General features: G+C 40.5%; 1 protein-coding gene across 4 annotated transcripts in view; it reads right to left on the bottom strand.

Moving 5' to 3' along the window:
* The window catches only part of SPATS2L (spermatogenesis associated serine rich 2 like), a 166608-nt gene that overhangs the window by 122546 nt on the left and 22777 nt on the right, over positions 1–21285 (bottom strand). The window lies entirely within an intron of this gene.

Raw genomic sequence — 21285 nt, 5'->3', positions numbered from 1 at the left:
CTGGTGCTGTTTTAGGAAAGTTTACATGGCCAAATTTCCATTAGCAGAACCGTTCTCAGATGTGGTTAGCAAATTACGTGGACATTTCCTCCCCCCCCCACCCCCCACCCCTGCTCCTCTAGATTGAAAAGTCTGAAATCAAGGTATTTTGAAAATGTTTCTGCGATTTGATCAAGGAGGTAGTTGATAGGGGCCAGATGTAATTCTTAGGGCAAAGCGAAGACTACGACCAAACAATCCCCTTCCTTTGAACAAGAATGCTCCCAGCATTTTAAAGACTGTCCCCGTCATGTACAACATGTAGATGCTCTTGTCAGTGTAGCTCAGGTTTTTGACAGCTAAAATTGGAATGCGGCTTTGAGCACTCACTAAAAAGCTCCCTGTGCAGCTATGTTTGTGTGTCAATGTGGGTGTTCTCCCCCAACCCCGCTTTTTCCGTGTTTTTTTTTTTCCTCCTAGAATAGGGGTTTTTGTGCTGTTAATCCTCTTGGAATGTAGCTCTTATCACCACCTAGATGAATTCATTACCCTTTTGCCCTCAATGCTCCCCAGGCCCAGGAGACTTGGGAACAAGAGAGCAATTGTCTCAGGAGCTGCCCCCTGAATTCAGGTGTGCCGGCACTGAGTTACCGTGCACCCGATTTTTCCTATAATCAAAAGGGAAGGGGAGAAATTAATCATGCTTCCCTCTCCAAGGGAGTGGGAGGAAAAGAGCCTTCAGGAACAGAGGCTGAGGCCCCCTGTCATGAAATCCAGCTATTCTAAAGCTAAAGGCTTAAAAAAAAAAAAAAAGGCAGCAGGTTCACAAGAGCGTTCTGTAGCTGTATCTGCACAAGGCCAGAGCAACTGATCAATATAGTGGGGGAAAATACTAGTTAAACCTGTTATCTGGGAGGATGTTTAAGAGACAGAGAGGGAAACATTGCTTGCTTGTGTTTATTTTTCTTAAACTTCTGCTGGTTATACAGTGGCATCAAAACCAAAATGTTCTGTACTTTATATAGACCTTGCAAAACTTATTTTACATCTTTAAGTGTACGTCCTTCTCTATCATCTTTAAATCCTGAGTTTTGCTCACACAAGAAAACAAACTCAGAATACAGATGCAGCGTGCACCTCTTTGGGTTGTAAACCATGAGGCATTGTAATGTCATCTAGGCAAGAGGTGCAGACACAGGAGTGCCTCCGTCTCTGGTTCTTCCTTCAAGCACATAAACATGAAACTGAGATGTACACTGAAACGGGCAATGACCCAAACCAAAAAGGTGGCCAAATAGACTGGAGAAGAGATATGAACATTCTTAATCCATTATAAGGCAATAGAAAGCAACCATTAATTGAACAATACTGAACTAGATCCCCCCTCTTAAAGAACTCTGTCAAAGGGCAGGAATTTCTAACCAAACTCCTCAGGTATTTCTAGAATACAGTATTCCCTGAATGAAGTCCACAGGACCACTTTACACTAAGGTCTACATTCCTTTTTTTTTTTGAATTCTTACAGCCATTTATTACTTTTTTTTTACATCTTTATTGGAGTATAATTGCTTTACAATGTTGTGTTAGTTTCTGCTGTACAACAAAGTGAATCAGCTATATGTATACATATATCCCCATATCTCCTCCCTCTTGTATCTCCCTCCCACCCTCCCTATCCCACCCCTCTAGGTGGTCACAAAGCACCAAGCTGATCTCCCTGTGCTATGCGGCTGCTTCCCACTAGCTATTTTACGTTTGGTAGTGTATATATGTCAGTGCTACTCTCTCACTTTGTCCCAGCTTACCCTTCCCCCTCCCCGCATCCTCAAGTCCATTCTATACATCTTCGTCTTTAATCCTGTCCTGCCCCTAGGTTTATCAGAACCTTTTTTTTTTTTTTTAGATTCCATATATATGTGTTAGCATACGGTATTTGTTTTTCTCTTTCTGACTTAACTTCACTCTGTATGACAGACTCTAGGTCCATCCACCTCACTACAAATAACTCAATTTCGTTTCTTTTTATGGCTGAGTAATATTCCATTGTATATATGTACCACAACTTCTTTATCCATTCGTCTGTTGATGGACACTTAGGTTGCTTCCATGTCCTGGCTATTGTAAATAGTGCTGCAATGAACATTGGGGTGCATGTGTCTTTTTGAATTATGGTTTTCTCAGGGTATATGCCCAGTAGTGGGACTGCTGGGTCATATGGTACTTCTATTTTTCGATTTTTAAGGAACCTCCATACTGTTCTCCATAGTGGCTGTATCAATTCACATTCCCACCAACAGTGCAAGAGGGTTCCCTTTTCTCCACACCCTCTCCAGCATTTATTGTCTGTAGATGTTTTGATGATGGCCGTTCTGAAGGTCTACATTCTTGTTAGCTATGTTTTCACAAGGCTGAAATGTCTTGTATCAAAATAAAACTCAATTTATAATCCCTCACTACAGGGATGGTGTGGGGAGGAGTGAATACAAGACTTTTCATGCCTCCTCTTTCAGTTTAAGGCTATGTAAATCCATCATGGATTCTGAATACAATATTAGAGAATCCCTTTGGTAACAATTATGCATGTCAGAACACCAGGAATAATGGAATACTAACTAAAATACATCAGGTGTTGGATAAAAGTTACTGACAGGCTAATATATTTATTTTTTAATGGAAAATTTTAGTCCCTGGTAAAATAAAATATGTGCCATTCATTTAATTTTCTCAGGATCTTAAAAAGCGTCTTGCCTTCACTGTTTTTATTGCAAACACGTTCTGTAGTCACAAAATCGTCTACCATACATTAAGTTTATTCACTTAACAAACACTTCTTCCTCTGCATTGCAGGTATGTACACAGTCGGATGAAAGCTTCCCGTCGTTGCTGGTTGGTGCATCTAAAAAGACAAACACCGAGAGATGTTCTGCGCTTCCTCCCAGCAAGTGTTCAGCTACAGAAGAAATATACAAACAAGCCTCTCCCTCGGCAGTTCTCATTGATTTCTAGCCATTGACTCCATAGTGGCGCATTTCATTTTCAAAACACTTTCATAAATGTGATTGGGAACCATGCTGGGAGATTAACTTTTGGTGATAACACAAAACCTGATAAGATTTGTTTTTCGGAAGGTTCTCGGCAGCGAAGGAACATATGGTGCACTCTTTGCTGAGCATAACTCCTTACACCCGAGAACTGAGATTTCCTTAACTCATTCTATGTATTGCTGAAGGCCAAGGTCCTCAACACTCCAAAAAAAAAATTAACTGCACTCAGCCCTGGTCAGTTACTATCTACTTGGCTTTGGGTCCACATTAAAACCTTGTATTAAGAGAGAAAGAAATAAAAAAGGTATAAGCCCCAAAGGACAGCAAATGGGAGAGGAGACAAAAATGGCTGAGACACAACAATTCTGAAAGATAGAAAGCAAACAGAGGAGTGGTACCTGACTCAGCAGAGGCAAGTGAGAAGAATACAAAGGAGAAGCCAGCTAGTTGGGCCCCAAAGAACCCCCAGGAAGGCTAAGGGGGACAGATCCACCCCACTCAGAGCAGCCCAGCAACCATCCCTCCCCAGCCCTGTGGGACTGAACCCAAGAGGCTGGAGACCAGACATTACAGAGGACAGTGTGAGGCACTGGGCTGAAAACAAGGGGCTGAGGAGGAAGCCTGGACAGCACGTATGAGGCCTCCAGCCCTGCTTCCATTCAAAGCTGAGGATGGGGGCTACCCTTAGACCCCTAGGCAGGAGGTGTGGCTTCCATTAGTGGCAGATTGAGTGGCCACAATAGGAAGATCTACAGATGTTGACATTTGGGGAGGGAGCAAGGTGGCTTCTAACGAACTGAACTGGCTGAAAGGAATGAATTCCTGTCCTTCAGCGGTTGGATGAGACTAGCAATTAGCAAAAGACCAGAAGGAGAGGTTTTGAGGATACCCAGGAAAGTCTAGGGACTACTGTCATCATTTCCTTGACCTGGACATCAGGAACCTTGGGTTTAAGGTCCTGCCTGTGTCCCTGACTCTTCCTGTAGCCTTTGAGTTACTTTTCCTTTCCAGGCTGCAGTTCCCTCATTGTCAGATGAAGCGTTAACAGTCCTAGGGTCCTGTCATTCTGAGATGCTCGCTCTTCCCAGCAGATCCAAAATGACAGGCAGAGTCTCAGGGGTCTCTGGCATGGTGCCATGCAGCCTGAGGCTTCACTGACCTCTCGGGGTCCTTGCAGCTCCCACAGCAGGTGGTTGCCATTCCTGGATGTGATGCAATGACATTATCCTTCCAAAAAGGCTGTTTTCAACAAGCTTGCATCCAAAGGACAGGACAGGACGCTAAGGCACTTACGATATGCCCGTATCCACTCTCCAGTTTTCCATATAACAAAGTAAAAGCATTGTCAGGTGCAGCTAACCCAAACTCAACTGCTTTACTGTCACACTTTTCTTTTTTTCTTAATGAAACTCAGGAGAAAAGAAAAGAGTGAAAAACTCAACACTCCTCCCTCTTTTCAAGGGGCAACTCTGAAAACAGAAAAATAGTTAACATTTATTGAACACTTAGGACAGGTCTGAGGTACTGGGCTAGAAGCTTTACATGTCTTTTCTCACTAGATTCTCAAATACCCCCATTTTACAGATGAGGAAATCGAGGCTCCAAGAGCTTAAGTCATCTACTGGTACACGTGGAGGGGCCAATGTCAAACCGAGGTCTCTAAACTACAGGGGCCACACTCTTGTTCCTACTCTCTTCGGCCCAGGTAGCCAGTCCCCTGGACACTGCAAGAGAGCATTCTGCAATCCAGCCTCCAGTGATGTTTCCAGTAGCTTCAAAGGATTGACATGATTGGCCCTTCTGCTGAAAAGTTAGGAGGCATTCTGAAAAATTAATACTGGCTTCTGCAAGAAGCAGCCTTGCCCAAAGCTAATTGAAAGCCATCTCAACATTTTCAGAACTTTGGCCATAGTCATGTGTCCTGTGGCATACCGTGTCCCATCATGCAGTAAATCACTTCCAAATCACATCTACATGTTCACTCATACAAAACAGCAGACCACGATATTTTTTGTCATTGCCCAGTAACTCCTCCACCTAAACTCAGAGCACTGGTATTATGGTTTACATAATAGGCAGCTTGCTGACATTACTATTTTAAAGTATCGCTTTTTCAGGGTTTATCACAAGTCATTTTAAATTTCATTTAGCTCTAACTTGTTATATAACTTTATGTTTGGAGACAATGTCCTCTGCTGCTTCAACGAGCTCTATTGGAAAATACAATTATTTGGGGTCTAAAAATTTTTTTGGCAAACTTTGATTCTACCCTTTTAGAAGGCCATAAATAGGGTGGTAATTACAAAGGGAAGTTATATGGCTTATTGCAAGACATTAATCTGGAAAACTAAAAGATATATATTTTGATATTTAATCTGGATTTATGGTATGGCCTTGAGACTTCAATTTCATTTACCATAAGTGAACCCAAAGACCAAATCATTATTCAGTGTAACTCTGCAAACCAAATGATCATCTACCTCATTATTAGAGACCAGAACTCAGAGAAGAAACTGGCAAATTTGGTGGGGTGGATATTTGTGGTTTGGTCATCATCCGGTATCTACTCACTCCCACTTCTCCTGGCCACGAAAGCTCCATTTTGCTACCTCCAGAAAGGGTGGGGAGTGAGGTATATGACCCAGGATGAACCCATCAGCACGTCATTCCATATGTCTCAGTTATGGGTTCGACAAAACCCCAAATGGGCACTCAGGCCAAAGAGAAGCCAATCCAGGGCTTTGCTTAAGGCTATTAGGAAATTGGACTTTCTTTCTGCTAGGCTTGAATGGAAGAGGATGATGGAACTAAAGCTGCCTCAGCCATCTTGTGAACACGAGCTCAGAGAGGAGAGTACACAAAAGAACACAGAGGAAGCAAGAGTCAAGAATACACAGCCCAGTCAACCCCCGCCAAAGAGGTTTCCTGAAAGTCCCATCTAACGATCTCTCCATTGGCTACCCCTAACTGCAAGGGAGGCTAGGAAATGCAGTCTTTTGGCTGGGCACGTTATGCCCTTGAATAAAACCAGGGTGTGCTACTAAGGAAGAAGGAAAGAAAGGGTATTGGAGAGGCAATTGGTAGTCTCCTCTGTGGCCTGTTTCGGTTGGGTTTTCTGTGCTCACTATAGAAAACAGAGATTCTATATATGTAAAGGAGTCTACAAATTAGAGAGAAAGTAAAAACACACAAGTGTTTGATTTATAAAATCTTTCATTAGGGTAACCTGATTCTCCTTTTATAGTAGATTCATTTGAAATCATTACTCAATCTTAAAATATGGTATCTACAATTAAAAGTGCAGCATCAGCAAGCATGTGCAGCAGCCCAATTTTGCATATTCAGTGTAGTTACTGAAAAAAAAAATGTTGCTAAAAATGTTAAATATCCTAATCTCTTCTTAAATTATAGGGATAAATCATACTACATATTTATGAGTTCACTGTCTCAAGGCAGGAATTTTTCTGTTTCAAATTATGCCTTAGAATTCTATAGGTTAGGTTAGAAATGATAACAAATATGGGAATCTTTGAATTGACATTTAGTTCTCAGGCGATAGCTTTAAAAACGAGAGAAGCAGCTGCTATTAAGAATTTTTTTTCACTAGTCACAAAGACATCCTACATTAGAGGATATACAGCATGTCAAAATGAGATGCTCTCTGAAATTATTTAGTGTGGCACAAGAAAAGCAAGATAAACAAGAAAACAGCGTTTATTGCACCAAGGGAGATAAGAGACTGAGGAGTCACAAGGCTGGATCGTTAACAGACACCCTGCCTTTGGTCTAGAGTCATGTAGGCAACAATAAATGGCCTCTGTAAATCATTTTCATATAATTTCAGAACTGGAAGGAAGCTTGAAAATCACTGAATTCAGCCCTCTCACTCTACAGAGGAGAAAAACTTGGACCTAAAAAAACTCTAAGGTTCTACAAGTTCATGGAAGAGCCAGGATCAAAATACAGTTTTCTTTCCTAACTCGTGGCACAATATGCTTTCCACCAACTTCCATTCAGAAGTTACAGAATTAAGAAGTCAACCTGCCAGATGTGTACTGTAATTTACTTCTATGTTGACTGTGAACTCATTCTGAAATTGTATTTTTACACGTAGGAGGAACTGATTGTAATACCATGACATCTGCCAAGAGTGATTAATGAGAAAAATATATGACATCTCGCCTCACTGAGCTAAACCAGGCCCAGGGTGTATGGACATACAGAGGCCTTCCTTGATACCAAAGGAAGAGGCTGAGGGGTTGTAAGGGTTAACAGCTGGCGGGACTTTTATTTTCTAGTGGAAGTTAATTCTCTGTCACTCTTTCCTTCAACTGCTTCCCACCTACTGCTGAAGTTCCCCTGAAACACTGAGCAGTTCCCTGCAATGTGACCCTCACCGTAAGCTCTCCCCAAACATTCAAAGCTAGGGTAATCAACAAGTGATGGAAAAACTAGATCATTTGAAGGTCTCTCTCCAAAGCATCAGAAGACAGAATCAAGAAAAATCTTTCAGAGTGGGCTGGTTTGAATGTACTACAAATAATAAGATGAATCCTTCTTATTAATACACTTTCATCACATGGCAGCTTGTAATTATGAAAAATGCAGGAAGTCCCCCACTCAGCAGTTTCTCTGAACAAACCAAGAAGGTATAGACCTAGCATTTGGGAGTAGGAAGAAACCCCAGAGATGGTCTAATAAGTTGAGTTCCTTCGTTTTGCAGAGATTAGGAAGAAAGCTAATGATCTCTGCTAAATCAGATGCAGGAAACAGCAGTTACTGTTCTCAAATCATGGCATATTCAGCTGAAGTATGTTTACAAATACATTCTCCTGAAAAGCATGACATGAGGTCTCTAGAACCCAGCATTTTCATATGGCTTGACTCATATTTTCCTTTTTTCAATTAAAAATAAACTTTGTTGGTTCTTTCTTATTAGAAAAGCAGTATACGTTTAGAGAAGGAAATTAAAGACACACAAAAAAGAAGAACATTTGAAATGCTCATAGATCTTACTACCCAGAGAACCACTTTAAAAACCCTTAAATATATTTCCAGGTCATTTTCTAAGAATATATCCATATATTACCAAAATGTGATCATTCTGTGCATACTTATTTTTTTTAATAATAGGATTTTATCACTTAACAATATATGATGAACATCTTTTCATTATCAGTATTTATCTATATCATCTATAGTAGCTGAACAGTATTTCACTATTTGTAACATAATATATTTAACTAATCTGTTATTGTTGTACATGTAAGCAATTTCCTATTTACCCTATTATGAGCAATGGTGTGATTAACACCTTTGTGGCCAAAACCTTTGCACATATCTTTAATTATTTCCTTAGCATAAATTCCTAGAAATAAAACCTTCTGTGACAAAACAGTGAACACATTTTAAAAGGTTTTTTAAAAATACATATTGCCTCCACAAATTGAGTCAATAATTTACTTGAGTTACATGCATATCAAGTGCTCTGATCAGTTCAGCACTTCATGAAGAGAAACCATATAGGCTTGGATTGGTGAAGTGTAATAGATGTGCTATTATCTATAATTCTGATGAGTGTTAACTGCAAACACCTTAATCAATTAGAGAATTGTTTCTACTAGAAGCTCTCTCTTTATATACCTCCAGTCATGGCTGACTTATACACTCCATTTTGACTCTTTCTTTGGAATTTGATGCTTTTTTTCCCCTCCTGTGTAAGTACTCTTTTTACACACTTACCAATATTCTTAAAGAAATTCTAGATGTTTAGTCCCTGGCAACATTCTTGTGGTGCACTGATTACATGCATCAGCTAGAAAATCTATCATCCAAGTTATGCTCCCAATTAGATGGCAGAACCAGTTTGCAGTTTGACATTTTAAGGAAACGATAAAAACAACACCTGAAGTTCAGGCAAAATTGACAAGTACCTACAAGACTAAAGAGAGGAAGTAGAGTGTGTTGTCAGACTGCACATTGTACTTTAAATTTTTTATTTATTCATTTTTATTCTACCTGGTTCCAAAAAGGACTTAAAGCAGCTTTTCTTTTTAAAAGTATCTTCTAAATTGGACATTTTCACATCACTGAGGCTGCCAACTTCTTTCCTAACATAAGGATATTCTTCTACCATGACTGCTTGCTATATTTGAAAACTGAATGGCAAGGATATTGTTCTTATACAGAAAAGAGGAAAAAATAACTCATTATGATCATGACTCCTGCCTGGAAGACCCTCCAAACAGCATGCCTTAAGTATGAAATGCAAGTCTCATAAGAAACCAGGAAGAACTACATTTCTAGGATGTATGAGAGCTCCAACAAATCACAAAAATTCAGGCCTTTGGGGATTCACTTCTCCCAAGGGACTGTAAATACACAGATCTCCAGCATCTTGACTTGTGAGAACACTATGAGACCCAAAAACACATAGGGGGGCCTGAGAGCAGGGAAAGCCAGGCTGGGCATCACGGGGAGGAGGGAAGCTTCCACCTCCCCTGGACCAGCTGCAGGAAACACCCATCTCCTGCTCGGCTTGTCCTTCTGAGTCTCCTCTTTCTGCTTCTTCCCAAGTCCTCCCTCTCTTCCAGCACCACCCATCAGACCTCTCGGGGGTCTGGCTCTGGTGTCCTGTCCCACATTTTGAAACATGGGGTTTTTCAGCCCGTGGTCTTTCTATTTTTTTTTTAATAAGGAAGTGGAGATCCATTGTTTGTTTGTTTGTTTTAAATAAATTTATTTAGTTTATTTATTTATTTTTGGCTGTGTTGGGTCTTCATTGCTGCATGTAGGCTTTCTCTAGTTGTGGTGAGCAGGGGCTACTCTTCGTCATGGTGCACAGGCTTCTCATTGCGGTGGCTTCTCTTGTTGCAGAGTATGGCCTCTAGGCACGCAGGCTTCAGTAGTTGTGGCGTGCAGCCTCAGTAGTTGTGGCTCGCAGGCTCTAGAGCGCAGGCTCAGTAGTTGTGGTGCACGGGCTTAGTTGCTCCGTGGCAATGTGGGATCTTCCTGGACCAGGGCTCAAACCCGTGTCCCCTGCATTGGCAGGCGGATTCTTAACCACTGCGCCACCAGGGAAGTCCCAGCCCATGGTCTTTCTAAATCCTCATCTTTAGACTCGATTTCCACCTCTCTTCCATTGGCCTAAATCTTGCCTGATATCTCCTATTTCAGGGCTGCGTGCTGAAAAGCATGGTCCCAGACCCCATGCTATACACTGAAGGACCCTTCATGACAAGTACTCGGTATGTAGTAAACAGAAGACTTGGAAGAAAATTAATTTTGCGTGATTTAGAAAAAAAAGGGAGGGGTGTTAAGTGCTACATTAATGTTAAAGGGGTTAAAGGGAACGAATGTCATTGAACTTACTTGGCATGTTAAAAGTGTTATGCTGAGTTTTGCCTATGCTCTAAATACTCCCAGATGCTACCATTTAGGAATAAAAGGATCATTTTCATTGTGAAACCTGGGGTTTTCTGAAATTTCAAAAAAACCCCTCAAAACAAACACGCAGTGTTTCATCTGAACCAGCAGTATATCCAAGGAGCAAGGGCCAGATTCAACAATAAGACCCACCTAATAGAAAATATCTTATCGACAGCCCCAAATTAACCCTGATGTTTTAGCATTTCACAATCTACACTGGGCCCTTTCAAATAATCATTTCATTTGATCCTCCCCACAATTTAGTAAGGTAGGTGTAACTAGTACCACCTCAGAGATGATAAATCAGGCTCCCGGGGGTTACATGATGCACTCAAGGCATTTAGGCAGCTAGTTCAGTAGTTGAGAACGTGGGCACTGAGGCAGACCCCCGAGGTTCAAGTCCAGGCCCTGCCCATGCTAACTGTATGAACTTGGGCAACTAACTTGTTTTCACTATTCCTCAGTGTCTACATGCTAAAACACAGACAAATAACAATACTACCCGCCTCACAAGGCTGCTGTGAGGATTAGTTGAATTAGTACATTAACGCGGTTACAGAATTAGTCAGTCAGTCTGCGGGTGCCTGCCACACAGTCAGCACTTAAGAAATGTTCACAAGACTCAATTCCCAGAGCTAAGTGTTTTAAGGCCAGATGAGGAATCCTTATCTTTACATTGCTTCTATGATTCATAATTTTATCAGTAGAGAAATTAGCAATTTCTCACCAAAGGAAAAGACATGTTAAAAGGAAGCCTTGAACTGGATACAATGACTCAAGAAGGAAGGAAAGGGCAAAAGTTCAAGTGTGCCTTCTTAAAAGAACCCCATTTATTTTTGTTTCCGGAAACACACTGCGTACCATTTAAGTACTTTCAGTCATTTTGGAGCACAATGAAAGGTCAGGCTAAATGGAAGTAATATTTGTATAGCCCATGGTGACTGTTGGGGTGTCTGTTTCCCATGGCCTGGTCCTGGGTCCACTTCGAGAGCCGCGGAGAAAGGGGCTGTGCCCCCCCCACCAGCCCTCCCCCCACCCCTGCGCCCACGCCACACGAGCTCTCGGGTAAGAGAGGAGAACAAAGATGCAGCTGGCAACGCTGGAGTGCTGGAGAAAAGAGCAATTTCACCCAGGGAAGAGGGCAGTGGGAAATGGGCAGAGGAATACTACCAGGACACATTTTCTTGTTTCTAGTTTCTTGCAGCCATGGAGGCAAAAAAGGAGGCTGAAGAGCAGAGAAGGTGGTGCTGGGAGGACAGAGAGGAACAGAGAGACCGACCAAGACACGGGGATGGCAGAAAGAAAACGCAGGTGGCTGGAATAACTACCGAAAAAGGACCAGCCTGCAGAAGATACCAAAGTTCTGGAAAAGTAGGCATGTCAGAGGCCCATAAAGGGGGCCATATAAGGCCAGGAATGAGTGATTTCTCAGTCCTATTCCAGTGCCCAGGAGGGACTGGGAGATGACCACAGTGGGGCTCTTAGCCGTCATCTATAGATTGCAGTTGTGATGCAGGTTGAGGTTCCTTCCTAGAAATCACACCACCTTCTAAAGCATCTTATGAAGCGTGCTTCTCCTAGCACAAGTGTGGTCTGGAGGGTTCAAAAGTCAAGTACAATGTGAAGGAACCCAATTAAGGAACTCAGGGAGTCTCTGACACAAGGGTTACATGTGAAAAAGGAAATCTCACTTGAAACAGGAACATATTCAGCATGAAAACACAAACTTATGGACTGTCATTCAGCCCAGAAGTTCTGCATGTCACAAATGTAAAAATAATGATTGCATTTGTATAGCACTTTAAAGTTTACAAAGAATGTTTATAAAAGTCTGTCCCACATGGATGCTTTTCATGCCCCAACATGACATGTTCTTCACATTATTATGAGTCCCTAAGAACTGGCTTTATGCTACTGCAAATACTTTTTTTAATCTATAAATACTACTCATAGAATTTTATCTAATGTACTATACATAATAGGCAAACAGTGGGTTCTAGGTACTGAATCTATTCTAAAATATCTACTACTTTCCCAGAATGACTAATTAAATATAATTTACATTACCTGAACTAGGTGTAAATATTGCAATACTCTGCACAGACCATTAAGCATATTTCATTAAGAGAAGTTTCTATATTTCCAAACCCTCAGATATTCTAAAGGGGTACTATAGGTGAAAGACCCCTCAAGGGTCTTTAAAAACAGCTCTTGATAGCATAAACAGGAAGCCTGCTATAAGGTAATGAAGAATGATGGAATAAAAATGATTGTGGCCTATTTCCACAAAGAAGCATGGAAAAAAGAAAACAATCTAATATTACTCCCAGCTTGCTGAGTTAAAATGAACTGTTTTGTCATTAGGCAAGTGTCTTATTTACTCTTTGCCCTATATACAATAATAACGTGTTGTTGAGAGTCAAGAGTTCACATTAGCATTTTTTAATTTAGGAAGAAGGGGAAATTGTAAACCCTAAAGAATAGTTTTCCGGTTGACACAGTTGAGCATGCCTGGAGGGTGATGTGTACTTTGTACCCAAATCTATATTAAATGTTCTATCCTTGAGGGACTTCCCTGGTGGCGCAGTGGTTAAGACTCCGCCTGCCAATGCAGGGGACACGGGTTTGAGCCCTGGTCCGGGAAGATCCCACATGCCACGGAACAACTAAGCCCGTGCGCCACAACTACTGAGCCTGCACCCTAGAGCCCGCAAGCCACAACTACTGAGCTCACAGGCCACGACTATTGAAGCCCGTGTGCCTAGAGCCCGTGCTCCGCAACAAGAGAAGCCACCACAACGAAGAGTAGCCCCTGCTCGCCGCAGCTAGAGAAAGCCCGCGCGCAGCAATGAAGACCCAACACAGCCAAAGAAACAAAAACGTCCTGTCCTTGAGATACAAAGATAACATTTCTGACCCACAGTCAGCAGAGCATTCATTTTGAGGTTCTTTCTCTCAGCTCTGACGATAAATTTGTGCTGATTTACCCTCTTTCGGTCATCTGGTTTCCTACATTACTGACAGCATACATTTGGGAGACAGCTGCCTGGCGTTGCAAGAGAAGTTGCAGCTTGGAGGAAGGAAGTGAAGCAGCGAGCTAACCCTTGGTCTTGGCACTGGGTGCTTGCCAACTGATGTATTAAAAGCAAAATTCTATAAAGTTGAAACTGATACTGTCAGTATGGTAAGAACTCTGCAAACCTATTTACATTAAGAAAAACTGTGATAAGCTAAAACTTTTCACTGGATATGCTAACTTCTGGAGTAAATTAAGCCTCCTGGAAGGTTGTATCAGTTCCTTTTATATTGCTGAGTATTCAGGTTGTTCCAAGTTTTGGTTTCTCCAAGCCCTTATTCTCCATCATACTGGAAGGTCCCAGTCTACTAAATTTGGATACTGATTCCTTGATCAGAAGTAATGTGGCCCAGAGTATATCTGGCCCAATATATAAATCACCAATATACATATCACAGAAAGACCTACCTGAATATATTCCTTCATTCAACAAATACTAATGGAACATTTCTTATGTATCAAGCAGTAGTCACAGCACTGGAAATACGAGAGAACAGAACTTATAGTCAGCCGGTGGTCTACCATGGGGCTAGCTTTATATATCATGCACCATTTTGCTAAATCTTTGAGCAGACCATAGAGAAAGAAGAAGAAAAGAGAACATCAGCTCGTTAGCAGAGAGCAGGCTTAGAGGACAAAGCCATGTCTCTCCTACTTGTTGATTTCCTCTCCCTAACTCTTTGTCACTCTAGGTGAGCAACTGCATGCCTCTTAACTGGCTGCCAGAGCCCTCTTCAAGCTCTCTTTTCAGAAAGCTTTGCAGAAGTCTTATAAACAATTTTGCTATTCCAGAAAATGTTCATGCTCAAGGTACTCCTTTGAAAGAAAAGGAAAATTCCTTTGAGATTTCTGTCTCAGTAACTAGGAATGCAATTAGGCCTATGCTTGGCACTTCGTTAGTTCCCATAGCCAAGAGATCTCAGGGTTAGGAGAACAAAGCTACCAAGATGCTTTAGCTATTGACTATGGCTGGCCCAAAATTCAAGAGTTAAAGCCTGAGAATGTTTTACCCCTTTACTTTAATTTCCCATTTAAGTAACTTCCAAATACCAAAGCTTAGAGGACCTAGAAGGCAAAATCCTTTCCACTACTTTATTGAAAAATTATGTATGCTGTGATTTATTGCTAATGCTGGTCTTTCAAAGCATTAGTCAGGACACCTGGAAACCTTTGGACAACAGCTGCCAATACAAGTTTAACATTTCATGGGTCAGCACTTAAAATCTGACAAATAATAAATCATCCTTATAACCTAACCAGTGTGAGGCACTAGGTTGGCAATCTATTGAGAGTTGGTTTAAAAAGTATAAACCACAGATTACATTATAACTCAGCACTTGGGAAAATGGAGACTGGGTAAAATAATGATTGTTGTTACCACTTCTCTTTCTTCGGTGGTACTCTTTCTCTAAGAAAGAACTTTTCTTTTTACAATAAAGATACTTCACTGTCTGTTAACAACATAAAATTTGGTTATTACATTATGTGTATGTGCTTTAAAAACAAAGAATTTCTGCACTCATTATAGCTATATAGTGAATGTTCCAAAGGGTATGATACTCTATTTAGGACTTGCCAGGCCAATATTTGACAGCAATATTTAACTTGTTTTGGAAGATATGCATCGATTTTTCACAGATATAAACATTTTCATCATTTCCATTATTAAATTATTATAAGTAATTGCTTGAGCCCTGGTAGAACAAATGTTATGTATCAAATACCCACTGGTGTGAGGAACAGCTGGATACATCTGTCTAGAAATGTCTGTGATATATTCAAATATACTTTAATAGGGTCACAAGAGAAAATTAAGGTCGTTTAGTGGTATGATGACTTGCCTGTGGTACACAGTCTCTGTGTACCTCTCTTACCTTCTTTCCACATTGGCATAAAATTTTAGGTCAAGTCAGGCTGTCAGTGAAGAGAGCATTGGCATTAGGAATCCTAAAATTCATTTAATGCCTTCTTTCTAACCAGAGGTAAAGCAGTAGCTAAAGGTGGAAGTGGAGTCAAACCTTAGAGAAGCAGCCTGGGCAGAAGGACCCCTTAGGACCTACAGAGAATTTTCAACATCTAATGAAAGTGATTTCAACTTCAGTGTTCACCTCAAGAAAACTATGAGAAGCCCAGACTCAGTTAGGTGCATTGACATTTACTGAAGAAAATGCTCATATATACTTCCGTATTTAAATTTCTTTGATTCCTTTTATTCAAACCCCTTAAAGAGAGTTGAGTCATTAGCAACTATAGAAACATTAATACCAGCGGTAGGCAGAAGCTCACAGGGATGCCTGATTTCCTGAGATGGCCCAGACATGCAGGGCTAGAGCTCCCAGGAACCTTGTCCATCCTATGTGACCTTTTCCCCTCACCTGAGGCTGACTGGTCAAAAGGCGGTCATCAACCTAAGTTGGATAAATTAGGTTCCCTCTTCTTGGAGCCTCAGACTTTGAACTATGAACCCCAGCAGGTAGACATCATCAGCGCTCCATCACACTGACAGCAATGCCTTAGAGAAGAGACCACAATGCCCTATGTCGAGTCTGCAAGGCCTTCCCTGGTGGTGGCCCTTCGTGCAGTTTGAAGGTTCTACCATCCCTTCAATGCTATAGATGCCCCAGGATCCTGCCAATAAAACAATTCAAAAATAATTCTGTTTTGGTTTAGGCTAGCCAGTCAGTTTCTGTAGCTTCCAATCAAAAGAGTCTTGTAGGTTAAGGACGTTAGTACTTTAATAAGAAGCTACGTTTTGTTAAAGGTGAAGTAGAGGGGACAGGACCTTAATTCCTTCTGTTTGTAGGAAACTCCATTTTACAGATGCTCTCACATGTGATCACTGTCAGGGTCAGGGAAGGGTTGCTATTATCCCCTCAGGAGAGAGAAAAGGCAAGGACAGCTCAGAGAGGGTACTGCCTCTGTGCTGTGGCCTGATTGCTGGCAAGTGGCAGAGCTAGGCTTAGAACCAGGTCTCCTGAATGCCGGTCAAGCACCCTTCCCACTGCACCTCGGTGTGTATGTATATATGTAATCATAAAGGAATCTTACAGGGAATATAAGCAAAACAGAAAAACAGAGCTATTCTGAGTATATACATCTTTTCATTTTTTCCTACCCAACTCCAAACCAAGGGCTTGGGGAAAGTCTTAATAAAGGAAAAAATATAAACTATTGCCTTATGATGATATTTGTCAATAAAAACATTAAGACCAAGAAGTGCCTCTTTTTGACACGGATAGTAAGTTTACCTTCTCCTACACATTTTAACTATTAGCAGGGAGCAGCCTTTGAACTACAAGGCAGCAGTGTCCAAGGTATTTTCATCTTACATGTTTGAACAAAAGAAGTTTGGCTGTTTGTTTACGATTCATATATATGTATTATTGTACTAACTATATATAATCGTTTGTTACGATTCATATACATGTATTATTTTATATACATTATAAAACATAAAAAGATAGAAAAGAATGACAGAATTGATGTACTATTTTGCTAACCATGATGTCTCAAGTCAAATACACCTAGGACGAGATTCATGACTAATTAACCACAGTGGATATAAATCTGTACGTCTTCCAGATAATTTAGAATTTTGGTGGCCAGCTTCTTGCAAGATTGGATTAGATGAGCACTGTCATTACCTCATAACAGGGCTGACAGAGTTCATGTTAGACTTCAACATTTTCTTGTTGCTTGCAATATTAAAATTATCTTCAATTTATGGGAATTCTTTGTAGAATCTTTTTAAGACTCTGTGAGGTTTTGTTAAAACTAAAACATAGAATTTGTAAATACAGTTGACCAGGCATGATATATTCCACAAAATAACCAAAGCAGATGAGCCAGAGGGGAAGCCACTGTGAAGAGGAGGCCTCACCTCCCTCCTTCCAGGTGATACTCGACCATTTGACACGTGGACCCAGGAATGACGTCAGTGCCAATATAGTCACCATCCGTTATCATAATGTTTCATGATAATAAAATGAATGTAAATGAAAATTCTAATCAATGTCTTTCTCAACCAAATGAATCTTCTCAAGAGCTCCCTGTGGGTGCATATCCTATTTTGGAGGCCACTTTGCCAGGCAGTGAGGCAGTAGTTTACTTCTAGAGCCACTTATAATCACAGGAATCTCTTGGCCTAAAACTATGCAGGACAAGGATAAACCAACCTGGGTTGGAAAGAGTTTATTTTGCCTTTTTAAAAACTTTTAAAATTATGAACTCTAACCCACAACCAGAAAAGCACATGAAACATTAATGTTTGATGTATATACTGTGTATTACCCATGCAACTGCCAGCCCCTGTCAAAAACCAGAACATTGCCAGCACTCGCAGGAGCCCCGCAACTCCTCTCTCTCCCCCAGCATGCCCTTTAGAGGGAACCACTATCCTGATTCTTTCAGTAATAAATTCTTGGCCACTTATGTCTGTAACCCTTAGCAACAGAGTTTAGTTTTGTCTGTTTTCACACTTTACATAAATGAAATAAGATTACTATGTATACTTTGTATCTTCTTTCTTTTAACATTATGTCCTAAGATGTATCCCTCTTCTTGTGTGTAGCACTAATTTATTCTTTTTTCATTGCTGTATAATATTCCACTCTATAGTTATAGAAATCATAATTCCTTATGATTACACCACAGTTCATTCATCCATTCTACTATTGATGGATATTCTGTGTTTCTAATTTGAGATGAATACAAATAATGCTGCTAAGAACAATTTACATCTCTGGATGTACACAAGTGTATATTTCTCTAGAATACACAGACAAGTGCACATCTGTGCATGCATGAGAGTGGAATTGCTGGATCGGACCTTAGTTTCTAAAAAAAAAAAAAAAAAAGTTAAGAAAGGTAATTCTAGTGAATCACTTGGAAATCAATTTTAATATAAACTAACTCTTATGTAGCCATGAGCAAAGCTCATTAAATTACTAGATTTATCTTTCCCTAGACTTTCACTCCTGCACACTGACTAAATTTGAACCAAGACATTAAATGCATTTAACTCTATTAAAAAATAGTTTGAAAATTTCCAGTGAATTTACTGAAGCCAATACCCCCAAATCTCCTCTCCCCGCCACATATATATTTTTTACATACTGTAATTGCATTTTTCCTTTTAATGAGGGCCAATATTGTGTCTACTGAGAGAACAAAATGTTCACTCAAATTTTAAAGCAATTTTGCACCAAAAGGTTTCAAGTTAGCACTCATATTGATCAAGCATGGAAAGCCAAAAATGTTAATCCTGAGCTAAACTGAGGAGTACAAATACAAACAATTGAGATTAATTCCAACCTCAGAGTCTCCAATGTTTCACTACCATCATGAGTGACCTCCAAATGGACTACATAAATGGGACATACTTAGATGACAACATTGTGGCACCAGCAAATCTGCTCCTCAGGCTCCCACTGTCTTATTGACAAAAAACATAACAACTAGCATCTATTATAATGCCAGGCACTGTCTGCATATTAGTTCTTACATGCAATGCCTTTTTAATCCTTAAAACAACCCTATGAGATAGGTACTATTATCCTTCCCATTTTACAAAAGGAAACTGAAGCCCAGAGAGGCAAAGTAACTTGACCCAGGTTCCATGGCTGTAAGTAGTTGAGTTGGGAATCAAACTGGTTCCTGATGCCTCAGTTCACACTCTACTGCCTGGCAACATGGCAGTTTTGTTGTTGTCATTGTTGTTATAATTTTGATAACAAGAAGAATAGTTCTTTAAGACCAGGGCAAATGTGTGAACCAAAGGGGGAAAAAAATCTACGTACGTTTGTTTTTATTGGAAAATTTTGTGGAAATGATGGTAACCAAGCAACTCTAATTCTGGGAGAACTAATTAAGAAATGAATTAAGGGATTCGATGGATACCCAAATTAGTCATTAGAGCTTGAAGATCTGGAGTTCTGGTCTAAATCCAGCTTTGGCACTTGCATCCAAAATAAACATGACCAGATAAGTACCACAGCTCACAATTAAAATGGATTTATATGGCTTATGCGTCCACATGGGAGAGGTCTCTTCCTAATTGAATTCGGACACCTCTTCAGTTACTGTGGGTTTCATTTGCCATCTCCCTGTTCTTTTGTGACTGCCAGCAATAGGATTATGCTGAGGGAGAAATCATTTCAATCAGTGATGTCTGCAGAATGAGCGTAAAAAGATAAAAGTAAAGCCTTTGAACTATAATTAGAAAATTCCTTAAGTGTGCTCATGTGACATGTGTTTGAGACTACGACTGACTGGCAAGATGAGTTACAGAATGGATGTCCAATGTCACTGTTCTGGGATAAGCAGCCAGTAAAACTGGTGTTCCAGCATGGGACAACCGTAAACTTTCTCAGGCCAAAACATTCCTGCTTTCTACCTCTAATATAATTAGTGACAGACAGCTGGAGGCATCTCATTCTCCTGACAAAAATATGATCAGAATTGTTTTCAGTTGGTACATCTTTCCATCAAGCTGTTTGTTGCCTTCCAGCAGAATAATCAGAGTTTCTGATTATCTGGTACGTTCCAAGAAAACAGGAATTGATTGTGCCCTTGCTTGTCTGATGGGGAGAAGGCTGCCAGAATTTACATAGTAACTCTTCAGTTGCCTAATGGAAAGAAAAACTAAGCTGTGTGTGTGTGTGTGTGTGTGTGTGTGTGTGTGTGTGTGTGTGTGAAAGAAAAACTAAGGGGTGTGTGTGTGTGAGAGAGACAGAGAGAGACAGAGACAGAGAGAGACAGAGAGAGACAGAGAGAGGAGGAATCCACCAGTAGTTGCCATAATAATTCTCTTTGAACAACAATAAAGAAAATGTTTTCGTGGTGATTCAGATTTCAGATATGAGGAAGTAAAGTATTCTATTCCATTCACGGAAAACAACCAACTCCCACCAACGTTAATGGCTCTTCTCAAAAAGTTACAGTCATCTTACTACTGAAGTTTCAGGGTTATGTAAAAAGAATCAAGTTTAAACATTCATGGAAACATCCAGGTGCAATAAGACCTCATTATTTTGGACTACTTCAATTTGGAATTTACAATCATTTGACAGGATCTAGACCAGAGATGATCTTTTCACAGTGAAAAATGCCTTGCTAAGCAAATTACTTTAAACAAGCAAGACTGCTGGGGGGAAAAAATAAAAATAAAAATATTTTTGTAAAGTATGAGGAACGAAAAAGAACAACATGCTTCCCCTCCAACAAATACTTGTGATGAACCCAGTCAAATACCAATAACTGATAACAATAATAATTACCATTTAACTGAATGTCGATCTTACATAGTCCACTTTACATACATGAGCTAGAAATATCCCAACAACTCTGCAAGATGGGTATAATCATCCCCATACTAAAGGGAAGAAAACTGAGGCTCAGAGAGGCATGTGACATGCAGAGACCGTACAATTACTAGGCAGCAGAAGCAAGATGCAAAGCCAGGCTGTCTGGCTCAAAAGTCTGTGTCCTTCCACTCCCACTCAACGCTGAGTGAGCACTGACGACTGCGAGCCAGACTTCCAGACTCACTGGCCCAAGTTCTTCAACAGCAGCAAAAATGGTTATCACTTCAAGGAGGGAAGGCCAAGTAGTCTGGCCCCAGAGCCCACCACTCTTAACCGTAATTCCTTTCTACAACACAACGATCTCTATAAATAAAGACTTTTTTCCCCTGGTACTCTGAGGTATTTCGCATGCATGAAACTACAGAAATCCATAGAAACGTCGATGTAGGTGATG

This window comes from Balaenoptera acutorostrata, chromosome 8, assembly GCF_949987535.1.
Source record: "Balaenoptera acutorostrata chromosome 8, mBalAcu1.1, whole genome shotgun sequence".
NCBI lineage: Eukaryota > Metazoa > Chordata > Mammalia > Artiodactyla > Balaenopteridae > Balaenoptera > Balaenoptera acutorostrata.
The sequence above is the reverse complement of the archived record's forward strand: the minus strand, read 5'-3'. Positions and strand labels throughout refer to the sequence as shown.